The sequence below is a fragment of the Triturus cristatus genome, chromosome 9 (genome assembly GCF_964204655.1).
Source record: "Triturus cristatus chromosome 9, aTriCri1.1, whole genome shotgun sequence".
Lineage (NCBI taxonomy): Eukaryota > Metazoa > Chordata > Amphibia > Caudata > Salamandridae > Triturus > Triturus cristatus.
Genome location: NC_140592.1, coordinates 693,446,528 through 693,473,597, shown reverse-complemented (window position 1 = coordinate 693,473,597; position 27,070 = coordinate 693,446,528).

Genomic DNA, 27,070 nt, shown 5'->3' with positions numbered 1-27,070 from the left:
TGCAGACTACATCCCTTTGGGAGTCGTGGCGGGGGACCATGTAGGACGTATATGATTGTTTTCGTCCAGTTGATGGTGTAACCTGAGAATCTGCCATATACTTCGCAGATATCTAAGAGACTGTTAATGGAACGGCTGGAGGATGCCATATATAAGAGAACATCATCTGCATATAGAGATATGCTATCCTCCCATGCCTCTGCCCAGTGGAGGCCATGGATAACCGGGTCCCTCCTTATCCATGCTGCCAGGGGCTCCAATGCCAACGCAAACAGTAGCGGTGAGAGGGGGAATCCTTGACGAGTGCCACGCCCCAGGGGAACATCCGCAGAGATATGACCGTTCACTGCCATATGGGCTAGGGGATTAGTATAAAGCAGCTGGATCCATGCACAGAATTTGGGGCCGAAGCCCAAATGTTTAAGGACCGCAAATAGAAAGGGCCATTACACCATATCGAAGGCCATGCGCGCATCTAATGATAAGATGACCGCTGCCTCCTGTATTGTGGGTATACAAGCTATTACACTGTGCAGCCTGCTCAAATTGAGGGCCGTATTTCTTCTGGGCATGAACCCGGATTGATCCAGGTGAATTATCTTAGTGAGATGGGGTGTCAATCTAGCCACCAACGTCTTAGCTAATATTTTGGCCTCAGAATTTAGCAGCGATATGGGCCGATAGGACGTACAGTTTTGGGCAGGTTTCCTGGGCTTGTGAATAGCCACTATTGTCGCAGTACGGAGATCCCTGGGGAATTCTCCCTGTTCTAGGCTGGCTACATACATACTTAATAGATGCAGCGCGATGGTAGTTGCCATTTTTTTGTAGAGTTCTATGAGGATGCCGCTGGGCCTTAACGCCTTCCCAGATTGCATGGCTCCTATGGCTAATGACAGTTTGTCTACTGTGAGGTCTGCCTCAAGCGTGAGGGCTTCTTCGGGTGTCAGTGTGGGCATTTGGATGTCCGTGAGGAGTGCTTGCGTGTCCTCTATCATTGTGCAAGAGGTTGTTGTATAAATGTTGCTATAATGTTCCGCTAGTGTGTGCGCTATCTTCTGTGGATCAGTTATGGTTCCCTCATCGTCTGTTTGCAATTGTGCCACCCACCTACTAGCTCGTTCTCACTTGTCTAACCATGCCAAAAGTTTCCCCGCTTTATCTCCCACTTCATATTTGTATGTTGCGTAGCTAGGAGCCTAGCTTTTGCATCCTTCCACATGTATTCCATGTAGGCCTTTCTTTTTAGGTCTAGGTCCTGGGCCGTATCTGCTGTAGGGTTGAGAGTGTGTGACCTTTCGGCATGGGTCACTTCCTGTTCTAGGGCATCTATCTGTTTCTGCTTGTCTTTTTTATGGCCCGATATTAATGAGATGGCTTGGCCTCGGAGCACTGTTATAAGCCTCCCAAAGACTCACCGGGGAGCCAACCGAATACTCGTTTTCTTTGAAATATTGGAGTTACGCAGCAGTTAGGTCTTTTAGGATCTTGGGGTTTCTTAAAAAGCCCGGAAATATTGAAAAGGTTCGTCGCTGGGTTAGAACGTGCTGCGTTTATGTAATCAGAACCGGGGAATGGTCTGAGATGCCTCAAGGTAGGTGGGCTGCTTCAGTTTCTTCCCCAAACTATCTGCCAGCGTGAATATATAGTCTATCCTAGAGAGGCTGTTATGTACTCCGGAGTGAAAGGTGTATTGTTGCTCTCGGGGAAACGATATCGCCATACAACTATGAGGCCAAGAGCTCTCAGATACTCCGCTAATCGAGAGGTTGTGTTACGTTGGACTCTAGAGGGCTGGCGGTCGATCGTGTCATCCATGGTGGCATTGAAATCTCTGCCTGTAAACAGTTCCCCTTTTGGAGAGTGAGCACGAGTGCGCTAAGCGCGGGGAGCGCCACTGAGTGAAGTGCAGGCGGAATGTACACTGAGACTATGTTATATGCTTGTACCTCCCACTGGCATGAGATGGCTGCAAATCGGCCCTGGTCATCTGTCCATGTCCATTTGATTATGAGTGGGAACTGTTTCCGTACAAGAATACCCACCCCGCGAGCCTGAGGTAAACTCTGAGTGCGCCACCATTCGGAATCCGCTTCTACCTAAAGCCATACATGAGGAGCCTACCAGGTGTGTTTCCTGAATTAGGGCTACTGCTGGGGCAGGAACAAGCCTCTCTTTATTTTATCACCCAATCCATTAACATTCCAAGTGAGTAGTGAGAAGGGGTAACTAGTTCTGTTGGAAGCTGAGGGTGTGGTGGTCTCGCTGTCAAGCAATATTGTCGCTTCTGTCATGTCGTTTTACTATAAATTGAGAAACTGTAGAACGGTATGATGGAAGTGTGACGCGTGGGTATTGAAATGGTATCGTAAACTGTGTAAAAAGTGTTACATGAATTAAACCTAAACTAATTAACATTACCCCCTGCCCATCCTCCTCCCTGCCTCCCTGCATGATGGGCCCCGAACTACCCACCTCCCCAACTTCGCAGAGTGCTTTGTTCCCATCCCAGGTACCTTTATGGGGGGGAGAGTCCTCAGATATCGCCACCAGCCCCCCTGTTGTCTATGGCGTGTCTTATTGGCATATACATCTTCGGTGATTCACACTGTAAAAAATTACTAATTGGGCAAAGCAAAACTGGCCCACACCGTCCATTGTCCGATTGATAGTCCATTTTCACATTATCGGCTTGGTAGAGGCATATGCCTCAGCATCTCTCCAACGACAGTGTATGGAGTTATTGCATCACAGCTAGGCCGTGTGCACCTCGTTCACTACAGGCCACAGTATTTCCTGAATCTTCGCAACCTCCTCGGGATCGACTGTGGATGTGGAACTCCTCACTCCTCTCCGCTCGTTTGCGATGTTCGTTCCAGCAGTCTTACTCCTGCCGATTCGTCTGAGGCCCAATCCAGCGAGCGCTGCCCGTGATTTCTGTCGGAGTGCCCATGGCCCGGGACCCGGCACCACCCCTCTAGCCACTCCCGAGCCTCTTCCGGCGTAGTAAAAAACATGTTTTTCCCTCGGCCTCTACTCTTAGCTTTGCCGGGAACAACATTGAGTATTTGAGCTCCTGGTTTCGGAGCTCATTTTTTATCTCTATAAAACAGCGCCTTTGCTTTGTCGCTGCCGCCGTATAGTACGGAAAAATTGTTATAGTGCTGTGCTCGAGACGGATCGGGGGGCAATGCGTGCCGTCTGTAGGATCACGTCGGGATCATGGAAGATAATGTTGCGAGCTAGTATGGGTCTTGGGGGTGCCCCAGGAACTCGGTGAGCTCTTTCTACAGAAAAATATTTGGAGAGGCCCCGCGGTTGTAGGTGATTCTTTACAATGTCCTCCACTAGCAGATCAAGTGCTACTCCTCCTGTTTGATCTGGCACACCAATAATTCGTATATTGTTGTATCTTGAGTGGCCTTCATGGTCGTCGAGTTTGGCAGCCATTATCTTATTGTCTGCTTCAAGCTGACGCAGTTGTTTTTTTAGAGTAGTCGTGTCACTAGTGAGGGTAGCTGTAGTTGTTTCGCCCTCCGCTACCCTGGTGGACATTTTGTGGAATTCCACCCTGAGTAGCAACAGTTCTGTGGACATTGTGCCAATATGTGAGTCCAGGGAGGTATGCACATTGTGCAGGGTAGTCACAATATCCTGCAGTGGAATTTCTGGTTTGTCAGCTGTTGTAGGGCTCAATGCACGAACTTGATCCTGATCAGTTAGTTCTGGTTGAGTCTTAGCACTGTTATATATATTGAGTTTTGTTTGGTGCCTGCCACGCTGGCCTCTGCCTCCCATCCTGACCAGCCCCAGTGATCACAACTGCGAGGAGAAGGCGGCTAGGGTGGTACTCACCGCTGCCTGCCGGTGTGTCGTGTGGGCACACGCGGCCTTTCGTGTTTCCCACCCCGATCCGTCACAGTGCCGGTTCGCTCACACTGGGCTGAGTATTTGGTGGTCAAGTTTAATTGTGGTTCTGTGCAGTCCTGTTAGCACTGCAGTTCTTATAGGGGGTTCAGCGTATGGAAGTCCTGCTAGGCCTTGCAGCACCAAGTACTCACAGCGCTTCTTGTTTGAGGGCCTTCTCGCCCTCCTCGTATGTTCCGCGTCACAAGGCCTCTCTATTGCAGCGTTTGCTCCTTGCGGTCCTTGTGTACTGCGTTTTGCCTTTTCGGAGCTGAGAGGGAGACGATCCACTACTCCTGGGGGGTCCCGGGGTTGGGGGGGGGTGCGGCATTGGCGGATCAAGTGGTACACAGTCTGGGTCGTCACCAGTGCCCGCCCGGTGTTCGCCGTTTCTAGCAAGGCCTCTCTTCACCAGCCGCCCCAGCCTTCCTCCTGCAGGGCCTCTGCGAGCGCGGCGCACCCGAAGGCAGCGATTGTCGATCACCCGCAACACGGCTCTTCAAGGCCTGTCTCCCCACCCCGAGTCTGCCTCTCGGGGAATATGGGGTCTTTGCCCAATCTCGCCGCTGAATGTCTTTTGTGTCGCCGCTCGCACTGCCTCCCGATCGTCTCTTCCCTGCAACGACGAGCCGGGTCTTGCTTCCGATTCGTCTTGTCCGCGTCAGTCTCTGCCTCGAGTGGTCGTTACTGGATGGGAGTTGCCGTCCGTGAAGCTAGTTCTTCTTTGTGGAGCTGGGGTTCAGCGCCTCCGGCGCGGTCAGATGTAGGTAAACTTTAGTCCCCGGCTTCAATGTCTAGTGCAGGCCGCCCTTCTTCTCCTCGATGCCGCGACTTCGGTGTTCGCACGGCAGGTTCCGCTCCTATCCCAGCAGATTCTCTGCCGTTTCCGACCTGTAGCCCTCTATTTTGGAGGTGTTCAAGCCAGCAGATTAGTGATCGGATAGCTGGGAAGCCGGCTGGGCGTCGGAGCCTCTCTAGGGAGCAGCCATGCCCTTCGGTCACTAGCCACGCCCCCGGTGGGCTTCCAATAAATTATTTCTGACAGTATGTATCTATTCCTATCTACTGCTTTATTGTATTTCTTTATTGCTTTTTGGTACACGCCGCTTATGTGGGCTTCAATGGGTGGGTATTCCAACATTCCCAGTCTTGTCAGGTTTTCCATATGGGTTCTTGAGGGTGCTTGCTTCTTTATTTTTTCCGACAAATGCTTCAAGTCTGTTACTCCTTTCTTTGCATGTGGAATGTCACTACCAAGCAGCAAGCAGGTGAAGCATAATAGAGAATTTGTTGACATACTCCCTGTAAGCCTATCAACTTTTGTGCACCAGGAGTTAGAGAATGTACATTTGTAAGACTTCCCTTTTGTCTTAGGTAATTTGTTGTAGTTATAAGTCTGGCCGGTCAGGTCCTAATTGTTTAACTATTAGTATATCTTCATGGCTCAACCCAAGGAAAGGCTTTGCAGATATCTATTTGACTGTATTCATGGTGTCCAACCAATATTATAGATACCTGTCAATAATCAAAGTACAATGTATACGGTTTAGTGCAAAAACAAATCTTATTTTGCTGTACAGCAGCATAATTTGTGCATTATAGCTCCAACAGCTACCCTGTTGCACTACATGACTGATAAAAAAATCTACTCGATGTTTAGAGCCCAGGAAGCATTAATTGGCTTGTATACTTCAACGCGCGCAAAGGATTGAGATGCTTGGGTCTTCTGCACGCTTTTTTCTAAATTTGTACGAGACAATACACATCAAGGTAGGAGTGCTGTGAGTCTGAGCATACCTGCATGCTTACCTTGTTTAACCCTAAATTAAATGTATCTTTGATACCCAGCCCAACATTTTTCTTGTCCCAGGGCCACAGTTAGGACCTCTCATGAGATATAAACTTGGATAAATGTAATCCCTACTTCTCTGCATCAAGTGAGATACATTATCTCCATAACAGGTGAGAGTCATATATATCTCATATATGGATTAACTCCACACTGACACACAGTATCCTTTATTACACAGGCTGTTCTGAAATTCCTTAGTCCTGAAGAAGACCCAGTGTGATATGTAGTATGTACACACTCTCTATCAAGGGTCAAAATGTCGACGATAACCATAGGTATTCCATTCTAGTGTCCTACAAACCCACGTCAAAGAAAAAAGGACATATGTTTGAACATATAAATCAAGGATATACGGATGCACAATTGGATTACCTTTTCTGTGTTTGTTGTTAATGTTAAGGTTCTCATTATATTTTTGGGATTTTGTTCTATGTAATGCACCTTGCATGTGGCACTTATGTATGTAAGCTTATATGTTGTGTGATAGTCCCGTGCCTATATGATATAAGTTGATGTACTGTCCTGCACGGCATATGAACATTAATATATCATGCACAGTCTAAGTATTCAGTGTCAGTCTCATTCTTACCATTTCTGTGGGTATCATTGTTTATGCTACACCTTTGATTGGTTTTCTTAGGTGAGCAAGAATATTTATTTTTACTTTTCAAAGAAGGTACATACTTCTTGGCAGAACCCACTGTGAGCACATCCTGTGATAAAAAATATAGCCTGCTGCCTCAGTGGGCCATACTGGTTTTATAGAGGCCCTGAAAGATAATGGAGACCTATAACAACAGGTATATCCAGAGGCAGCTTGGCTAAAAGGCTATTATTACACTCCACTGAGGGTAGAATCTAAATAAAAAGGGGGGAAAGACAAACATTGAAATGTTGAAGCAGACAGCTAATACCAGCCATTTTTATCCTTGAGCCAATTCATTGTCTTCAATGGAACTCCCAACATTCCATTCTTTTCGGATTGATTACAACGTTCCATGCCTCAAAAGGATACTGATGTGGCTCCACCACCCCCACCATGTAGACCACTACACATACATAGACCTTAAATACAATGTAAAAATAATATAGCATCAATTTTCTTACCTTAAACAAGGGGTTGTGTTGTGGTGGTGCTAGAGCAGTATACGAGGTTGGGTTCTGAGTGCCCTCTTGTTCTTTGTCCAAAACTTATGTAAAGTCTTCAGGCTTTACAAGATGCTAAAAAAAACCTACATAATTAGTAGTGGCAACCAAACACATAAATTATACGTCGAAGCCAAGTTAATGCATAACTACCCTTTGGAAGAGTTAGGAACTGGTCCGCAAAGCTGAGGAGTTTCGGCTGGTCTCTACAATGATTCTCCCTGAGGAAAAGGGGTATGACGTATGTAATTTGGTGCATGGCTTAATCAACTAAAGTACATTTCTGTGATTTCAATAGTGTGCCACCTAACGGGTATTTGATTCCTGTCTAAGATTTTAGTTATTGTATCCAGATATACAACCCAGCAACTAACATACATTTTAAACCAGACAGGACTCTTGGCTTTGTCAATCAATGGTTGTTAGCAGTTTAAGATAAGTGAATAACAATGCTTTTGTTGTGAGTAGTATGGAAAATGTTTCAATTCTGAAACTGAGACTGTGAATTAAACACTACTGAGGCCTGTGGAAGGGATATTGATCCTCAGAGTGTCTCAATCATGTCCGTTATGCTCATTCTACATTAGACAGGTGCATCCCTTTCTCTCTCCACATCTTGTCCATATGCATATCTCATCTTCAGTAGCCTCCTTTCACTGACTCCTGAATGCACTTCCGCGAATCTCCTACACTTCACAACCCCCTAACACACAATGCACAAAGTAACCGCACACGTGCGGGCTTTATAGATATCTATGATGGCTGTTATGGGCCGGGAGCCTAATATTTTAGTGAATCTGAAGATAGTCTCCACATTTTGATTGAATCCCCTGGTCATTGCCTCTACTAATTGGGACTAGAAACTATTTTGGTCAAAGAGAATTCCTAAATAAGAAAAAGTGGGCACGTAGGACTGTTTTTCATTATTTAAAAAAAATGTCTTTAAATGTTTGGGGGATTTACCCACCACCATAATGTGAGATTTCGCTATGTTAGTTTTTAAGCCAAGATCATTCATAAAATTATTAAAACTGGTTAAAAGCCTCTGCAACCCCACCCCAGTTCTGGACATTAAAACACAATCATCTGCATATAATAATGCTGGTAGGGTCCTGCGATCTGTCAGGGAGCATCCACGTTCCCGTTTTTAATGTGGCTTTCTAGATCACTTATATATAAACAAAATAAGAAGGGGACAAGAACGCAGCCCTGTCTGACCCCGCGATCCATCTTTATTGGGGCAGTGAGTTCACCACCTGCTCCATATCGAACTCTCCCTGTCATGTCCCTCGAAGGCCTCTCAGGATCGTCTCGTTACTCAAATGGGTCCACCTATTGACACCCTTAATTCCGAGAAGCTATAGTAGCACGGAAGCTTAAGGTGGTCAATCGGGGGAAGGAAAGGATGGGACAAGCGGGGAGGGAAAACTGAAAACATAAAAGAAAATATTCAAAAAATGCTACATACACCTTTACAACACTGTAACATGCAGGGAAGACCCTTTCTGTCTATGATACCTGTAAATGAAAGAAAACTTCCGTCTATGATTAATCAAGGAATATCGGTGCAAGCCTGTCATGAATCACCATGAACTACCAGGGAATGGCATCGTCGTGGAATCCACTGAACCCCTGATGGTTGACTAAGAGCAGAAACAACGTTTAGATTCTACACGATAATGCCCTTTGTAACGTGTTATATTCTCACAGATTAACTCCCTTTCTTACCCACCATGCTCTGGTGTATCTCGTGCTTCACAAGGGAGGAAGGTGCAATTTCCACCTCTCACTGGTCCCCCTGCTATAAGACAGACAACAGAACACACAGTATTCCAATTAAACAAATATTGGAGAAAACCAAGCTCTACGATTGTAGGCGTAATACTGCTCTCTGCACACCCATACCGACCGTATGTTTGTTTGGCACCTTTGACCGATGTCCCATTCAGGCACAGTATTTACATCGAGTCCACACTTGGTATGAATCAAAGAAGGTTTTAGTGTATGCACTCTCAGCGTGTTACGTCACACATGTTTAGTATTCATCAACAAGGTTTGTTTTCATCCAGCGTGTTACGTCACACACTTAATACATCGCTAACATTGTTTATAATCCTAGCGCGTGAGCTTCACACACTAAGCTTCTATATAGATTGGTATACCACCTGGTATTCTAGCTGTGATTGCAGACAATAGTTAGAGCGCGCTCAATGCCATGCCGTGTCCCCTCCCTAAGCGCTATTATATTCCAGAGCCACGAACTTGCCAGCTACTTCTTGCCAAGAGGAAGGTATCGAATGTTGGTGTCCCCGACACCCTTACCGCACCCCTCTGAAGATCTCCTGGGTCCGACTGCAAGCCGATGTAATCGCTAACCCGCTACAATAATCTGCGGCATCTCCCTGACGCAGCCGGCTTACATAGCCTGCCGGGAGTTTTTTCCTTCCGCTTCCTGTGCGCGCGTGACGTGGCGCACGGCGTGCTGGGAGCGGTAGTTTTTTCTGTGGCGGACATACTCACTGCCTCTGCGCTTCCCTCCAGCTGGACCATAACCGCCGTAGGACGGCATTCCAGGGTTCCCAGTTCGCCTCTTTCGGCGGCGGGACGAGGAAGGCGGGGGCTGGTGCCAGGTACATGACAGCACATCCCTCTCCCCCCAACCGTTTACAAGGACCCGGTTTGTTGGGGTATTTAACATGGAAGGCCTTAACCCTTCTTGGAGCGTGCATTCCTGTCGCTGGTTCCCACGAGTTCTCTTCTACACCGTATCCTTTCCAAGACACCAAATACCACAGTTTAGAGCCCCTTATCTTGGAATCTAGTATCGCGCGAACCTCGTACTCTGGCTCTTTGTTGACCCAGATGGGACTCGGTTGCTTTTTCACCGGTGTAAAGGAGGGTTTTAAGAGAGAAACATGAAAAACAGGGTGTATTTACATGGTGCTTCGAAGTGCCAATCGCATAGCCACAGGCGAAATCACCTTTTTAATCCAGTAGGGTCCGATGTAACGGGGATTAAAGATGCTATATTTGCGGAAACTAATATTTCTCGTGGAGAGCCAAACTGCATCTCCCACCTGATATGGAGGATTAGGTTGGCGGTGTCTATCGGCTGTGGTCTTGTACCTGACCTTGGCTTTGTTCAGATTTTTGTAGGTTTGCTTCAAGGTGTGTTGTATGTGGGTTATTCTTTTCTGTGCTTCTGGCACCTGGAGATGGACTGTTGGATGAGTCAGGGGTATGATCCGGGGATGGAATCCGTAACTACTGTAGAACGGAACTGTTTTCGTGGACTGGTGTTTTGCGCTGTTATACGCTACTTCGGTCAAACACAGGAGTTCCACCTACTCATCGGAGTTCTGAGCGACGTAACATCTCAGATATTGTTTTAATGTTTGATTTAATCGCTCTGTTTGCCCGTCTGATTGCCGGTGAAAACTGGTGGATTTGGAGGATTGTATGTGAAGAGCCTTACACCATGCGGTCCAAAACCTGGCTGTGAACTGGGGGTCCCTGTCCGTGATAACGGTAGTTGGGAATCCGTGTAGCCTGAAAACATTTTGCATTAACAATCGTGCCAGCTGTGCTGAGGTGGGTTCCTGGGCACAAGCTATGAAATGCCCCAACTTTGTAAGGCTGTCTACCACTACCAGGATGGCTGTGCAGCCTTTGTCTTTTGGGAGTCCTACAACAAAATCCAGTGATATTGTATTCCAGGGTACCATTGGGGTAGGAAGCAGTTGTAGCAACCCATGGGTTTTCCCGTGTTCGGTCTTTGACTGTGCACATGTTTCGCACTTGCGAATCATATTCCTGATGTCTTTTTCCATCAACGGTTACCAAAACTGGCGTCGGATTCTGTCTAGGGTCTTTTCTATTCCTGTATGTCCTGCACTATGATAGGCATGGCACCAGTGAAACACCTCTTTTCGTAAGGCCACGGTCGGTATTAACAGCTGGTTGTTATTTACCAGTAGTCCCTTAACTATGGTCCATTGGGTATGTTTTTTCAACCAATCCTTCCAATAACGCTTTCGCACCCCTTGTGCTACTTTCTGTAGGAAAGAATCAGTTTGTAGCAGCCCTATTACTTGTTGTGGCTGTAGAATGGAATGCTTCGTCTCAACCCTGTTTCTGGGGTCTGTCTCTTGTCTTGATAGAGCGTCTGCTTTTTTGTTGTCGGTTCCGGGTCGATAGGTCACCATAAAGTTGTACTCCGAAAAAAAAAGCATCCATAGAAGCTGCTTGGGGGAGAGCATTCTAGTAGAACTCATAAACTGGAGATTCCTGTGATCTGTATATACGGTTACTACATGTCTAGCCCCCATTAACCAGTGTCTCCAATCGCTGAAGGTGGCATTAATAGCGAGAAGTTCTTTTTCTGCTACGGTGTATCTACTTTCGGGCTCGTTCAGTTTTCTGGACATATAAGCAACCGGATGCAATTGACCGGTTTCCTCTTTTCTTTGAGATAAAATGGCCCCTATAGCCACGTTTGAGGCATCGGCCTCTACAATGTATGGTTTTTCCGGATCGGGATGAGCCAAGATGGGAGCTGTCGTGAAGGCTTGTTTTAACGTTTGAAATGCAGTTTCGGCTTTGTCATCCCAGCTGAACGGGACCTGTTTTCGCAGGAGTTTAGTAATCGGGCCCACAATGGAAGAGAAGTGGCTTATGAATCGCCTATAAATATTGGTGAACCCAAGAAAACATTGAATGTCTTTAACATTGGTGGGTCTAGGCCAGTCTTTTATGGCCAAGATTTTACGCTCGGACATTTCTTGACCTCCTGGGGATAACATTACCCCCAAAAACTCCACTTTTTGCATGTGAAACTCGCATTTGCTGAGTTTGCAATACAGTTTATTCCTTCTCAAGGCTTCGAACATCTGTTTCACATGGCTTACATGGTCACCAACAGAAGAAGAATAAATCAAAATGTCATCTATGTACGCCACTACAAAGATGTCTAAGAACTCCCGCAATACTTCATTTACAAAATACTGAAAAGCTCCGGGGGCGTTGCAAAGGCCAAAGGGCATTACCGTATACTCATACAGCCCATACCTGGTACGGAAGGCGGTTTTCCATTCATCGCCTTCTCTTACTTGTACCAAGTGATAAGCCCCTTTCAAATCTAATCTGGTGAATATGACGGCTGTTTTAACTTGTTCTAATAAAACAGGAATCAATGGTAATGGGTATCTATTCTTTATGGTGACATTATTGAGGTCTCTATAGTCAATGCAAGCCCTTTTTTCACCATTAGCCTTGGGAATAAAAAAAAAGGGAGAAGCAGCAGGGGATTTAGACGGACATATGAATCCGTTCTCTAAGTACTTGTCAATGTTTTCTCTCAAATGTGTGTTTTCTGGTTCAGTTAAGGCATAAAGCCTTCCACATGGAATGACTGCCCCAGGCATCAAATCGATTTGGCAGTCATAATGCCTATGTGGGGGGAGAGAGTCTGCCAACTTTTCGCAGAACACGTCTGCGTATGCTACGTAATAGTCTGGCAAAGCTACATCAGTTTCGGCCGCTGTTGCTATGTTGTCCACTAGACCCAACCCCTGCTCAGAGAGGGTTATTCGCAAACAACCTTGCTCCTGACACCAAGGACTACGAAAGTCTAAGGTTCTCTTAACTCAATCTATCGTGGGATTGTGAAGTACCAACCACGGTAACCCCAAAATAATACCATACTGGGGGGCTTGAATCACGTTAAAACTTACAGTCTCAAGATGAGCTGTGCCACAACCCATTAGCACAGGCTCTGTGTGTTACCGAATAGGACCCGTACTTAATCCTGTTCCATCTACCGTGAGTACCTCCTCCGGATTGTCCTTGGCCTCTAGGTTTAATCCTATTTTGTTAACAACCTTATCATCTATGAAAAGCCCTGTGGCTCCAGAGTCTATCATGGCTTCTACCTCTTGCCATCCTGTAGCTGTCTTCAATCGCACCGGGACAAAGAAATGGTGGGAAGAACGACTAACACGGGATTGAGGAGAAGGGACAGTCACCCCACCCAAAGATTCCCCTTCAATTATCTTTGGGTTCTTCAGTTTTCCTGCACTAGTTCAGTTACTGCCACCTGTGGTTTTTTATATGTGGCAGCATTCCTGGGTTTACTAAGACATTCCCTCACATAATGACCTTTCATGCCGCAATACATGCACAAGCCATTCTTTCTCCTGGTCTCTCGTTCCGTTTGACTCAAGGGAGCGCATATTGCGCCTATCTCCATTGGTTCAACGGCCAAATTTGACAAAACACCTGGATTTCTAGTTCTGTCGAAACGAGGTGCGGGCCTTTCCGTCCTCCTTCTATCCCCTTTACGTTCTCCCATTCGATAATCCAACCTCAATGTTAGATTGATAAGATCGGTACATTGGGAGGGTTGAGGGTCTATCTGAGCTAAGACGTCCTTCATGTCGTCTTGTAAGCCTTGATAAAAAAGAGCTGCCCTCTTTTCTTCAGGCCACTGGGTTTCCGCCACTAGGCGCTGAAAGGTGTTGATATACACCACTAACTCTTTGTTGCCTTGACGTAACTCTAGCAACTCCCTATCTGCGGAAAAGGACACTGCCCTCCGATCAAATACGGTTTCAAACTCTTTCCTAAAACCGTTCCAGTCGTACAGTATGGGATCGTCCCTACGAACGAAGAGCACTGCCCACTGTGCCGCATCCCCTGTTAAATAAGAAATCATGAACGCCACCCGAGCCTGGTTAGTCTGAAAGGACTTGGGCCTACAGGTGAAATGCAGCATTACTTGGGTTAAAAAGATTTGAACCTTGGAGGCGTCTCCTTGAAACCGTTCTGGGGCGGCCAGAGGTATCGGAGTGGGAATTTCTACGGTAATTGGCGCCTGCTGCTGGGTAGTGCCAAATTGCCAGGTACTAGCTTACGGACCTCTTCCTACTGGGACGTGAAAGGGATTCTTTTGTATATTATCTACTTTGATCTGTAGCGCTGCTGTTTCTGCCCTAGAGGCTGCCACGTCTTGCTGTAAAAGTGATAAGGTGGCCAACACATCCTCTAAGGTGGCCATGATCGCAACGAACCAACTGGGAGAGGTATATTATTTTGAGGCAGATTATTTTGTCATGTCCCTCGAAGGCCTCTCAGGATCGGCTCGTTGCTCAAATGGGTCCACCTATTGACACCCTTAATTCCGAGAAGCTATAGTAGCACGGAAGCTTAAGGTGGTCAATCGGGGGAAGGAAAGGATGGGACCAGCGGGGAGGGAAACCTGAAAACATAAAAGAAAATATTCAAAAAATGCTACATACACCTTTACAACACTGTAACATGCAGGGAAGACCCTTTCTGTCTATGATACCTGTAAATGAAAGAAAACTTCCGTCTATGGTTAATCAAGGAATATCGGTGCAAGCCTGTCATGAATCACCATGAACTACCAGGGAATGGCATTGTCGTGGAATCCACTGAACCCCTGATGGTTGACTAAGAGCAGAAACAGCGTTTAGATTCTACACGATAATGCCCTTTGTAACGTTTTATATTCTCACAGATTAACTCCCTTTCTTACCCACCATGCTCTGGTGTATCTTGTGCTTCACAAGGGAGGAAGGTGCAACTTCCACCTCTCACTGGTCCCCCCTGCTATAAGACAGACAACAAAACACACAGTATTCCAATTAAACAAATATTGGAGAAAACCAAGCTCTACGATTGTAGGCGTAATACTGCTCTCTGCACACCCATACCGACAGTATGTTTGTTTGGCACCTTTGACTGATGTCCCATTCAGGCACAGTATTTACATCGAGTCCACACTTGGTATGAATCTTAAAGAAGGTTTTAGTTTATGCACTCTCAGCGTGTTACGTCACACATGTTTAGCATTCATCAACAAGGTTCGTTTTCATCCAGCGTGTTACGTCACACACTTAATACATCGCTAGCATTGTTTATAATCCTAGCGCGTGAGCTTCACACACTAAGCTTCTATATAGATTGGTATACCACCTGGTATTCTAGCTGTGATTGCAGACAATAGTTAGAGCGTGCTCAATGCCATGCCGTATCCCCTCCCTAAGCGCTATTATATTCCAGAGCCACGAACTTGCCAGCAACTTCTTGCCAAGAGGAAGGTATCGAATGTTGGTGTCCCCGACACCCTTACCGCGCCCCTATGAAGATCTCCTGGGTCCGACTGCAAGCCGATGTAATCGCCAACCCGCTACAATAATCTGCGGCGTCTCCCTGACGTAGCCGGCTTACATAGCCTTCTGGGAGTTTTTTCCTTCCGCTTCCTGTGCGTGCGTGACGTGGCGCGCGGCGTGCTGGGAGCGGTAGTTTTTTCTGTGGCGGACATGCTCACTGCCTCTGTGCTTCCCTCCAGCTGGACCGTAACCGCCGTAGGACGGCTTTCCAGGATTCCCAGTTTGCCTCTTTCGGCGGCGGGACGAGGAAGGCGGGGCCTGGTGCCAGGTACGTGACACTCCCCGTCACTCCCTGATGCATTGCTGCTAAAAAATGCACAATAGGCGGTTCAATGCCCAAGGTCAACATCTTCTCCCAGAGTCTTCCTCTCTGCACCCAGTCAAAAGCGGATATCAAGTCCATGAACCCAAGGTAGAGGGACTCAGGCTTGGCTAAGGTGTACTTGCCTATGACTAGGTGAAGATTAAGGCACTGTTCGACCGTGCCCAGGCCTCTCCTGAAGCCATATTAGATATCAGAAAACTTCCCATTTTCTGTTACCCAGGTCTCCAACCTCTCTAATATCACACGGCCCATAATCTTACAGGAACAATCAGTTAGAGATATGGGCCGGTAGCATTTGGGATCCGACCTGTCTCCCTTTTTGGATATGGGGACTATTGTGACCGATCTCCAAGAATCAGGGGGACCCTGGACCACATACCATCTCAAAATATTTGTTGGCAGCGGGAGCCACAGGGGAATATTAGCTAAAAACAAGTCTGCGGGTATACAGTCAGGACCAGAGGCCTTGTTCTTCACAGTTTGGGACAAGGCCCTGTCCACCTCATCTAATGTCGGGGGTGTTAAAGTTGATGCTCCATATTGAAGATTAGTACTAGCATAAGGGTCACTACCACTTTTATAAAGACCAGAGAAGAGATCTACCCAAGTCTCAGGCATAATAGTCACATTGATGTTACCATTATTAGTGCCATTAAAATACTCCTGATTGACAGTTTGCCAAAAGAGTCTAGAGTCTTTGCTCTGGCATGCAACATGGAGTTTTTCCCAGGCTTCTTGCCTGATTTCTAGCTTGCGCTTCTCAAGCGCCTGCTTGTATTCAAGGCGGGACTGCTTTACCTCCAGTATATTTCGGGGTTTAACTTTTAATGTCTTAATTAATTTATTGTGGAAGTGAGTGCATTGACTATTAAACCACCTTTTAGTACTCCGTGGTCTGACATTTTGTTTCTTAGTTAATAGCACCTTTATTGTCTCAATTATTGCCTCAAAAGATGTTACCATAACTTGAGAATTTATATTGTCTTCCAGGCTGGCCAGAACTTTGGTTAAATTAGTTTTTATGATTTGATATAAAACAAAATCAGGATTTAGAGTAGACCACTTCCGTGATAGCCCCTTATTTTTTACATAAGTTATGGGGGATGATCTAAGAGGTACAGTTAGATCATCAAGTTGACTCTTCAACTCCGAAGACAGGGGATAATGATCACTAAAACACATTTTATGTATAATAAAGATCACAGAATGTGAATTCAAATAATCAGACAAAGCGATAAAATCAATTAAAGTGACTTGGCCTCTCCCAACATATGTTACTAAATCGGAACCTCGTATTTCAATAAAATCAACAGTTGAAAAAAGAGGAAATTTTGACAACAGTGAGTTAAAAGGATTATGATAAAAATAACAACCACCGTCCGTGTACCCACCCAATAGATGACATGCAGACTGTTTTGAAAGGGGCCATTGTTTACAATTAAAATAACCTCCCCAGAGCACTATAAAACCCATATGTATCTCCTCTATGTGTCTTGATAATGCAATTTCCTGTTCTTGAGCAATACCAATATCTTGGGTATTGAAGTTGTTATGATAGAAATTTACAACAACCAGTGTCAGATTTTTCCTAACTAGAATATTTTTGAACTGGAAATGTTGTGACTCAAGCTAGGTTTTTCCTAGTCTACCGTTCAGTGTTGTTGAAACCAGAGTTAATAATCCTCCTTTGTTATGTCCCCCTAAGGAGACTTTGGCTGGAGTATGAATAGAATAAAAACCATTTATATGTACAGTATCACACATCCAAGTTTCCTGTAGGCATACTATGCTGTATTTTTAAATGAAGGCAACCCATTCTTCGGATTCCAATTTATTCGGCAATCCAGCAATATTCCAAACAAGACTGCCGTAACTAATTGTTTTTTTGGGGTAATATACTCTCTCTCTATACAACATGGAGCTGAAGTGCAGCCATCTTTATGCACCATATCAATTGATGCTGCAAGGGGATTCGGCTCAACAGAAAGAGTGGGGCTAATTTTTTTATGCATAGTAGGAGGGATTACATTATCCAAACCACACACATGGACAGAAGTTAGGTCTCCTTGCAACTTGACGTTAAAAGATAATAAGGGATTCACTATAGAATCAAAATAATTTACACCACCTATCTCAGGCATAGGAAAATATGTTAGATTATACACCCCCATGTCTGAGCATGAGGCAGTGTATGTATTAAATCTAAATTATTATCGCCAAGCATGCCCAAAGCCTGAGAATTCAGTCAGTACACATGCTCTAAGGGGAAAAATGGTTAAAAGTTGGAATAGCAAATACAGGCAGCGTTTTGTCAAATGAGGGGACAGGCCCAAGACCGCTGTTTATCAACGGCTTATAAAAGAACCCTAGTGGTACTGCTTCAATAGGGCCCCTCACGTTGTTACTCCAGGAAAGCCTATCCATTAGCCAGTGTACTAAAGACCTGTCTCTAAAATTAACAACAATGCAGTCGCCTGTTTAAGTTTTTACTTTGAACCCACCCATGAAACACGTTCAACATTATTTTTTTTTATTTATTTATTTTTTTAAAAACCTTTATTGACATTGCAAATAAAGACAAGTATGGGCCTACAACCCTCGGGGCCGGCCGCCAAACAGTGAAGGTAACAGCGAGCAGATTATAATCACATGCAGCACCTCGGGAAGTCGATTCTCAATGCCAGTATTCTCTTATCCACTGAACAGCCCAAGAGGGAAACCAGGATATAAAAGGTTTTCATTTTACAATAAAGGAGAGAAGGATCAGGTGGCAATCAAGTTCTCAACAGCGAAAATTGGCAGGCAGAATAGTGAACGTCAAACAATAAATAGCAATCTATCAAATCAATGGCGCTGAAACAGGAAGTTCAGGATGTGGAGGGATATCACGAGCCGTTTGCGCCTGCAGTCTCCTGCCCTAGGACCCAGAAAACCCCACGGAAATGAGGCACAAATGAAAAACAATGATTGGCCACGAAGGAAACCTACCGCACTGACCCCAGAAAAGAAAGACAAAGAAGAATAAGAGAAGAAAAAGAAGGCCATAGAAACACGATAAAGGACTATAGAAGCCCCTCCCCCAACCCCCCACCCTGCACCTCTGCAGATGACTACGGCCCCCCCCCCGCAGCGTGCCTGTCGCCCCAGAACCAGACCCGAAATATAGAAGAAACAGAGAAAAAGGGAAAAGAGAGGAAATCCCCCCTAACAGAAAAGGGGAGAGAGTAATAATAAACTGGAGGAGGGCCTTCAACCAGGCCCCCGGCTTCTCCCTCCCGCACAATATCTTCCTCCCCAACGAACATTAAACAGCAAAAGTTCGGCCATGTCTGAGGGAAATGGGGAGCAGTATTCACCGACTACACTATTAGTTACATCGTGAAAGCACACAACCCCCAAGCCCGCCCGCCTATGAAATGACAACCTCTAAAGGATCAGCCTTATCCTTGGCCACTCTTTGCGAAACCACCAGTGCATACCCAGCGATCCATTATCATGTCCGAGATTACAAGGAAGATGAGCGTCCAGAGTTGACCAGGAAGGGACACACACATGTGGGGAGGACGTTTCGGAACACCAACACAGTCATCATCATGGGAGACCACCTTTCCCAGAACTGCCCCAAGGCCTGCGCCACACACGAGGTCCAGGAAGGAGGAATCAGCCAGAGCAGGCGACCGTTGCGTGAAGATTGCCTGGGTCGCCGGATGCCACGCATGGGACAAAGTCACCACCCTCCGCTCAAGTCCAAAATCTCCAGAACAGACCGACCCCACAGCCAGCCGACCACACGCTGCCACAGTGTCCAAAGTTTCCATCCGTCCCTTATTCACAGAGGCGGTCACGGCACTTTCCTCCTGTGAAAGGTGAGACAGTGCCTTATGTACCTGGGGACAGGAAGACCGCAATTGTTCCGACGCCAACACAATACCATCAAGCTTCCTCCCCAATACCCAAGCGCCATGAACCAGGGTGGAATGAAGGGCTCCGAGAGCATCGAGGAGGTCACCGTACCCCAGCACGGCCCCTCGCACTCGCTCCGCCACGCTCCTCTGCGCCACACACTCCCAATCTTGCTGCGACCCAGCGTACAGGATGGTAGAGTCCATCCCATCAAGATGGCCGCAGGGCAGGGCCACCCCAGATGGGGACCGGGTCTCAGTCACAAGCACATCAAGTTCCATGTCGCTGCAAACAAGGGTCCGGAGGCAGGCGAGATGTGTATCCAGTGTGTGGTCACAGGTGACAGTCGTTCTCCCCCTGGGCCAGCGTCTGCGAAGACCGGGAGCAGCCCGTGCAGATCGGGACGAGCCACAGGCCGCGACCGATCAAATCATTGGCGAGGGTCCAGGCGATCGCCGATAACCCCCGGAATCGTCACCCCGGGTATGCACCCGTCACGCTATTCTCGGTGATAGGAGTAACCACAGCGAGATGTAGGCCGATATTCGCGCCGCTTCGGTATTCCGACTCCACTCGGTCACCAATGGCCGCTGTTGTTGAACTGCCGCCCGGCCATGTTGTCCACTCGAGGTCCCGGCCCCAGGGCTGCCCAGGCCGCAAACTTCAAACGAGCATTTCTCGGGCGGTACCGCCGCTAGAAGCTTCAGGATCACACGATCGGTTGCCGCTCTCAATCACCAACACGGGCATGTAGCGCAGGCTGAGGATCTCATGCAGGATATCTGTGCGGGATGCGGAGATTCACAGAGCCGGGAGCCTACGCTGCCATCTCGGTCGCCATCTTGGCTCCTCCCCCCCACGTTCAACATTATTAATATTATTATACAAGGCATCACTTCTTGACCAATCCACTGCTTTTGCTATCCAATGTACTGTTTTGTTCCTAAGTTGCTTCCAGTCTTCTTCCTTATTGGTTGGCAGAGATGGAACATTTTTAAGCATAATGACATATGGAGTGGCTTCGGGGGGAAGATGAAGTGTTCACGCGATGTCTTTCCGAAGACCAGCTGAACGTGTGTTATTATAACTATCAGCAGAATTGGGTCCACCAAGCTCCCTTCGCACAGTTATTGTACCTGCCTGGCCACCATCTATCGAGTGGGCATCTGATATTGAAGGTTTTGCTAATTGTATTGCAATCTGTGAAGTAGTGGAGGTACAGTCTTTTACTGGGGGTGCCAAAAAAAGAGGTGCCACATGAGGTTTGTCAGAATTAGGGTTAGAAATAGAATTAGAGGCAGTGTCCAGTTGTGGACAGGCGCAGACAGGCGCGCCCGCGAGCGTCCCATGCTGCGGGAGCCCGCTGCTGTTTTTAAGCCGCCACCTGGCGCTGATAAACCGCGTGGGCACCTCCTGACGCTTAGGGTGCCGAGAGTTGTGGGTCCGCTATGCCTGGTCCCGGTGGGTTCGGTAGGGCTGTGAAAATGCTGCCAAAGTGAAGCTGTGCACAATAAAGTGCGAGTGCTGTCTACCAAGGGGCTCCCGCGCTGCAGGAGCCTGCTGCTGTTTTTAAGCGCTGTAGGATTGTGGGTTTCTGTTGCAGTAACCCCCCACTTTTTGCCAGACTACTGATGCACTTCTTCTTGGTGTGCCCTGGGTCCCTGCCAATCAGGTTCCCAGGGCCTGTGTTCTTTCCCCAAAACCAACCCAATTGGCATCTCTGGCTACAGGTCAGCTCCTGTTAAATGGTACCACAGGTACCCAGGGCACTGTGACCAGGGAAGACCTCTAAGGGCTGCAGCACTTATTGTGCCACCCTTAGAGGCCCTCTACCTTTACACACACACACTGCCTTTGCAGGCTGCGTGTTTTGACGCAGAACAAAGTAAAGAGTCGACATGGCACATATCCCTGTGTGCCATGCCTACAACCCACTGCCCTGGCATAGATCATTCACCCCTCTAACTGGGTGCCCAATGCCAGTGGTGAGGGTACAGGTGCATGAGCCCTGTACCCCTACAGTGTCTAACCTCATTCTTAGGCATTGTAAGTGTAGTGCTGCCATTAAGAGTATATGGTGCTGGGAGGTTGTCATTACGAACTCCACAGCATCATAATGGCTACAATGAAAACTGAGAAGTTTGGTATCAAACTTCTCAGCCCATTAACCCCTTCGCTGCTAGGCCTTTCCCCGCCCCCTGTGCTAAGCCTTTTTTGGGCTATTTGGGGTAGTGCGCGCTTAGGCCCCTGTAACTTTTTGACCACATTAGGTATCCATTCCAAATTTGCGTCCTTTTCTTCCAACATCATGGGGATTCTAAAGGTACCCAGGGTTTGTCGATTCCCCTGGAGGGTTACCAGAAATTATCCAAAATACAGCTAAATTTAGTTTTTTATGTGAAAAATGGGAAAAACAGGCTGCAAATGAAAGCTTTTTGGGAATGACAGAATTTTGTCAGAAAACCAACATTTTTTACACAGTTTTGGCATTTTTCTGGAACATAGCCTATTTTTGCTATTTTTTGTGCTTTCAACCTCCTTCCAGTTAATGGTAGAAATGGGCGTGAAATCAATAATGGATCCTGGACAGATATACATTTTAGAAAAGTAGACAAAATTCTGAATTCAGCAAGGGGTCATTTGTGTAGATCCATCAAGGTTTCTTTATAGAAACTAACAGTTAAATATAGGAAAAACAAAAAATTAGTTGAAAAAACAGCCTTTTGTGTCAACGTTTTCACCTGTAACTTCTTCTAATTATGACAGCTCTTTGAAAGCAATACACCGTTACATCCGCTGGACCTTCCTGGTTGTGGGGATATATAGGACTTGTAGGTTCACAAAGAACCCAACGAACCCAAAGTAAAAAACTGAGCAGTAATTTGTAATGGTTTTTTATTATGCTTCGGGTATATAGCAATTATTGTGGGAAAATGTATACATGGAAAAATCGGTATGAAAGACACCTATGTATTTCTGAAATGGGAACAAATTATAGAATTTAGAAACAGTACATATTTGCCCATTTTTGAAATTGGGAATACTCATACTAGCATGAGAATTATTGGTCATTTTTCAAAATCAAATCCTGATTGGTCGCACTCTGCTCGTCACACCAGCAAGTTGCCCCAAGGAACTATGGTCAATGAAGTGGCGACGGCGAGTACGCCTATGCCACAGTGTTTACGAAAAACTATGTGTCGCATTAGCCATCCCTGGACACGTGTTTCGAGGTAGTTGCCTCTCGTCAGCAGGGAGCAGGTAAGTGTATAGGGGTGCCGCGTGGACTGCCAAAAAGTAATTAAAACAGGTAGAGTACCTCTCATGGCGCGCAGGTGCAGGTCCAAGGCTCGTCAGCCCGTGTCCAGGGATGGCATTTTACTTTACACTCGTGGCATAGGTGTACTCGCCGCTGCTACTTCATTCTCCAGAATCCTATGGGGCTACTTGCTAGTATGACGAGCGGTGTGCGACCCACTTCATAGTTGTATTTAAAAGCTCCCTCGAGCGATTGGCTGACGAGTCAGGATCCCGCACCCGCGCCGTGAAAGGTACTAAACCTTATATATTTGGCAGTCTACTTGGCACCCCGCATACAGACCTGCTCCCTGCTGACGAGAGGCAACTACCTCGAAACACGTGTCCAGGGATGGCATTTTACTTTACACTCGTGGCATAGGTGTACTCGCCGCTGCTACTTCATTCTCCAGAATCCTATGGGGCTACTTGCTAGTATGACGAGTGGTGTGCGACCCACTTCATAGTTGTATTTAAAAGCTCCCTCGAGCGATTGGCTGACGAGTCAGGATCCCGCACCCGCGCGCCGTGAAAGGTACTAAACCTTATATATTTGGCAGTCTACTTGGCACCCCGCATACAGACCTGCTCCCTGCTGACGAGAGGCAACTACCTCGAAACACGTGTCCAGGGATGGCATTTTACTTTACACTCGTGGCATAGGTGTACTCGCCGCTGCTACTTCATTCTCCAGAATCCTATGGGGCTACTTGCTAGTATGACGAGCGGTGTGCGACCCACTTCATAGTTTCATTTTTCAAAATGACTTTTTTTTTTACACAATGTCTTTCATTTGGAAGGGAGAAATGCATCAAAAATCAATAGGTAATATCAGTTGCTTTACAAATATGAACTACCCTAAGTCTCCCGATAAAAATGGTACCTCACTTGTGTGGGTAGGCATAGTGCCCACGACAGGAAATGGCTCAAAACCCAACATGAACACACCACATTTTCACAATGAAAATTTACACTTTTTTTGCGAAGTGCCTAGCTGTAGTTTTTAAACACTAGCTCTGCCGGCACCTAGGGAAACCTAGCAAACCTATACATTTTTGAGAAACTAGACACCCAGGGGAATCCAGGATGGGGTGACTTGACTGCCTCCCACCAGGTTCTGTTACCCAGAATCCCTTGCAAACCTAAAAAATTGACAAAAAAAAACACATTTTCCCCACATTTCTGTGGTGGAAAGTTCTGAAATCTGCGTGGATCCACAAATTTCCTTCCACCCCGCGTTCCCCAAAGTCTTACGAGAAAAACGGTACCTCACTTGAGTGGGTCGGCCTAGTGTCCGCGACAGGAAACGGCGCAAAACGCAACGTGGTCACATCTCAATTTTGCAGTGAAAAATGACCCTTTTTTGGCAATGTGCCTAGCTGTAGTTTTTTAACCCTAGCTCTGCCGGCACCTTGGGAATCCTAGCAAACCTATACATTTTAGAAGACTAGACACCCAGGGGAATCCAGAATGGGGTGACTTGTCAGCCTCCCAGCAGGGTCTGTTACCCAGAATCCCTTGCAAACCTAAAAAAGTGTAAAAAAAAACACATTTCCCCAAATTTCTGTGGTGGAAAGTTCTGGATTCTGCGTGGATCCACAAATTTCCACCCACCCCGCTTTCCCCAAAGTCCTACGAGAAAAATGACACCTCACTTGTGCGGGTCGGCCTAGTGCTCGCGTCAGGGAACGGCGCAAAACGCAACGTGGTCACGCCTCAATTTCACAGTGAAAAATTACCCTTTTTTGGCAAAGAGCCTAGCTGTAGTTTGTGCACCCTAGCTCTGCCAGCACCTAGGGAAACCTAGCAAACCTATACATTTTTGAAAACTAGACACCCAGGGGAATCCAGGATGAGGTGACTTGAATGCCTCCCACCAGGGTCTGTTACCCAGAATCCCTTGCAAACCTAAAAGATTGTGCAAAAAAAACTAATTTTCCCCACATTTCTGTGGTGGAAAGTTCTGGAATCTGCGTGGATCCACAAATTTCCACCCACCCCGCGTTCCCCAAAGTCCTATGAGAAAAATGGTACCTCACTTGTGCGGGTCGGCCTAGTGCCCGCGTCAGGATCGGCGCAAAACGCAACGTGGTCACACCTCAATTTCGCAGTGAAAAATGACCCTTTTTTGGCAAAGTGCCTAGCTGTAGTTTTTGAACCCTAGCTCTGCCGGCATCTCGGGAAACCTAGCAAACCTATACATTTCTGAAAACTAGACACCCAGGGGAATCCAGGATGTGGTGACTTGAGTGCCTCCCACCAGGGTCTGTTACCCAGAATCCCTTGCAAACCTAACAAATTGTGAAAAAACCACATTTTCCCCACATTTCTGTGGTGGAAAGTTCTGGAATCTGCGTGGATCCACAAATTTCCACCCACCCCACATTCCCCAAAGTATTACGAGAAAAATGGTACCTCACTTGTGCAGGTCGGCCTTGTGCCCGCGACAGGAAATGGCGCAAAACGCAACGTGGTCACACCTCAATTTTGAAGTGAAAAATGTCTCTTTTTTGGCAAAGTGCCTAGCTGTAGTTTTTTAACCCTAGCTCTGCCGGCACCTAGGGAAACCTAGCAAACCTATACATTTTTGAAATCTAGACACCCAGGGTAATTCAGGATGGGGTGACCTGAGTGCCTCCCACCAGGGTCTGTTACCCAGAATCCCTTGCAAACCTAAAAAATTGTCAAAAAACACATTTTCCCCACATTTCTGTGGTGGAAAGTTCTGGAATCTGCTTGGATCCACAAATTTCCACCCACCCCGTGTTCCCCAAATTCGTATGAGAAAAATGGTACCTCACTTGTGTGGGTTGGCCTAGTGCCCACGACAGGAAACGGCGCAAAACGCAATGTGGTCACACTTCAATTTCACAGTGAAAAATGACCCTTTTTTGGCAAAGTGCCTAGCTGTAGTTTGTGAACCCTAGCTCTGCAGGCACATAGGGAAGCCTACCAAACCCACACATTTCTGAAAACTAGACACCCAGGGGCTTCCAGGGAGGTATGGCTTGCGTGGATCCCCCAACGGTTCCTTACCCAGAATCCCCTGCAAACCTCAATTTTAGCTAAAAAAAATCACTTTTTTCACACATTTTTGTGTGGGAAAGTTGTGGCATCACCGGGCTCACACAAATTTACCACCACCCAGCGTTCCCCCAGGTCTCCCGATAAAAATGGTTCCTCACTTGTGTAGGAGGCCCAAGTACCCGCGACAGGCAAGGGCCCAAAACGTAAGGAGACGTTGGGGGATCCACGCATGCCATACCTCCCTGGAAGCCGCCGGGTGTCTAGTTTTCAGAAATGTGTGGGTTTGGTAGGTTTCCCTAGTTGGTCGCCGAGTACGGGGCAAAAAACCCAGGTGACCCCCCTTGCAAAACCAGGTGGTTCTGAGATAGGCAATTTTGATGTCGCCTCACTACGTTTTGGGCCCTTGCCTGTCGCGGGTACTTGGGCCTCCCACACAAGTGAGGCACCATTTTTATCGGGAGACCTGGGGGAACGCTGGGTGGTGGGAAATTTGTGTGAGCCCGGTGATGCCACAACTTTCCCACACAAAAATGTGTGGAAAAAGTGATTTTTTCAGCTAAAATTGAGGTTTGCAGGGGATTCTGGGTAAGGAGATGTTGGGGGATCCACGCAAGCCATACCTCCCTGGAATCCGCCGGGTGTCTAGTTTTCAGAAATGTGTGGGTTTGGTAGGTTTCCCTAGATGGCCGCCGAGTACGGGGCCAAAAACCCAGGTGAACCCCCTTGCAAAACCAGGTAGGTTTGTGATAGGTAATTTTGATGTCACATCAATAGGTTTTGGGCCCTTCCCTGCCGCGGGTAGTTGGCCCACCCATAAAAGTGAGGTACCATATCTATTGGGATACTTGGAGAATTGCAGGGGGGTTGGAAATGTGTTGTTACTTTCCGCCGCGTGAAATTTTGGGCAAAATAATGCAAGGAAAATGTAGCAGACACATTTTGAGGTTTGCAGGACATTGTGGGTAAGATAACTTGTTGGGATCCACAAGAGAGACCTCACCATGCACTCTCATGGGTGTTTAGTTTACGACGAAAACTACAGTTGTCAGGTTATTCTTAAATGAAATGTACAGTTTGGCAGAGAGACCAAACAAAGATTACTGCACAGCCATCTATTCCTCAAGCACACACACATACTGGTTGGATTTGGCACGAGGGCGAGTGATGGTTCAGTATATAAAATTTTACTAACAAGAGATTTCACAAAAATGAAATGCACTGTCAATAATTGAAAGGACAAGAAACTGAACCAATGACTCACAGCTCGTGAGCTGTAAAGCCACGTCAAGGCACCAACCGCTTTACAGGCCATTCACACACCTTTCATACATGATACACACAAGACCGTTCACACCACCAGGCACAAAACCAACACATTACAACATTCACAAAAAGGGACAAGGTACACCCTGTTTGACAAAA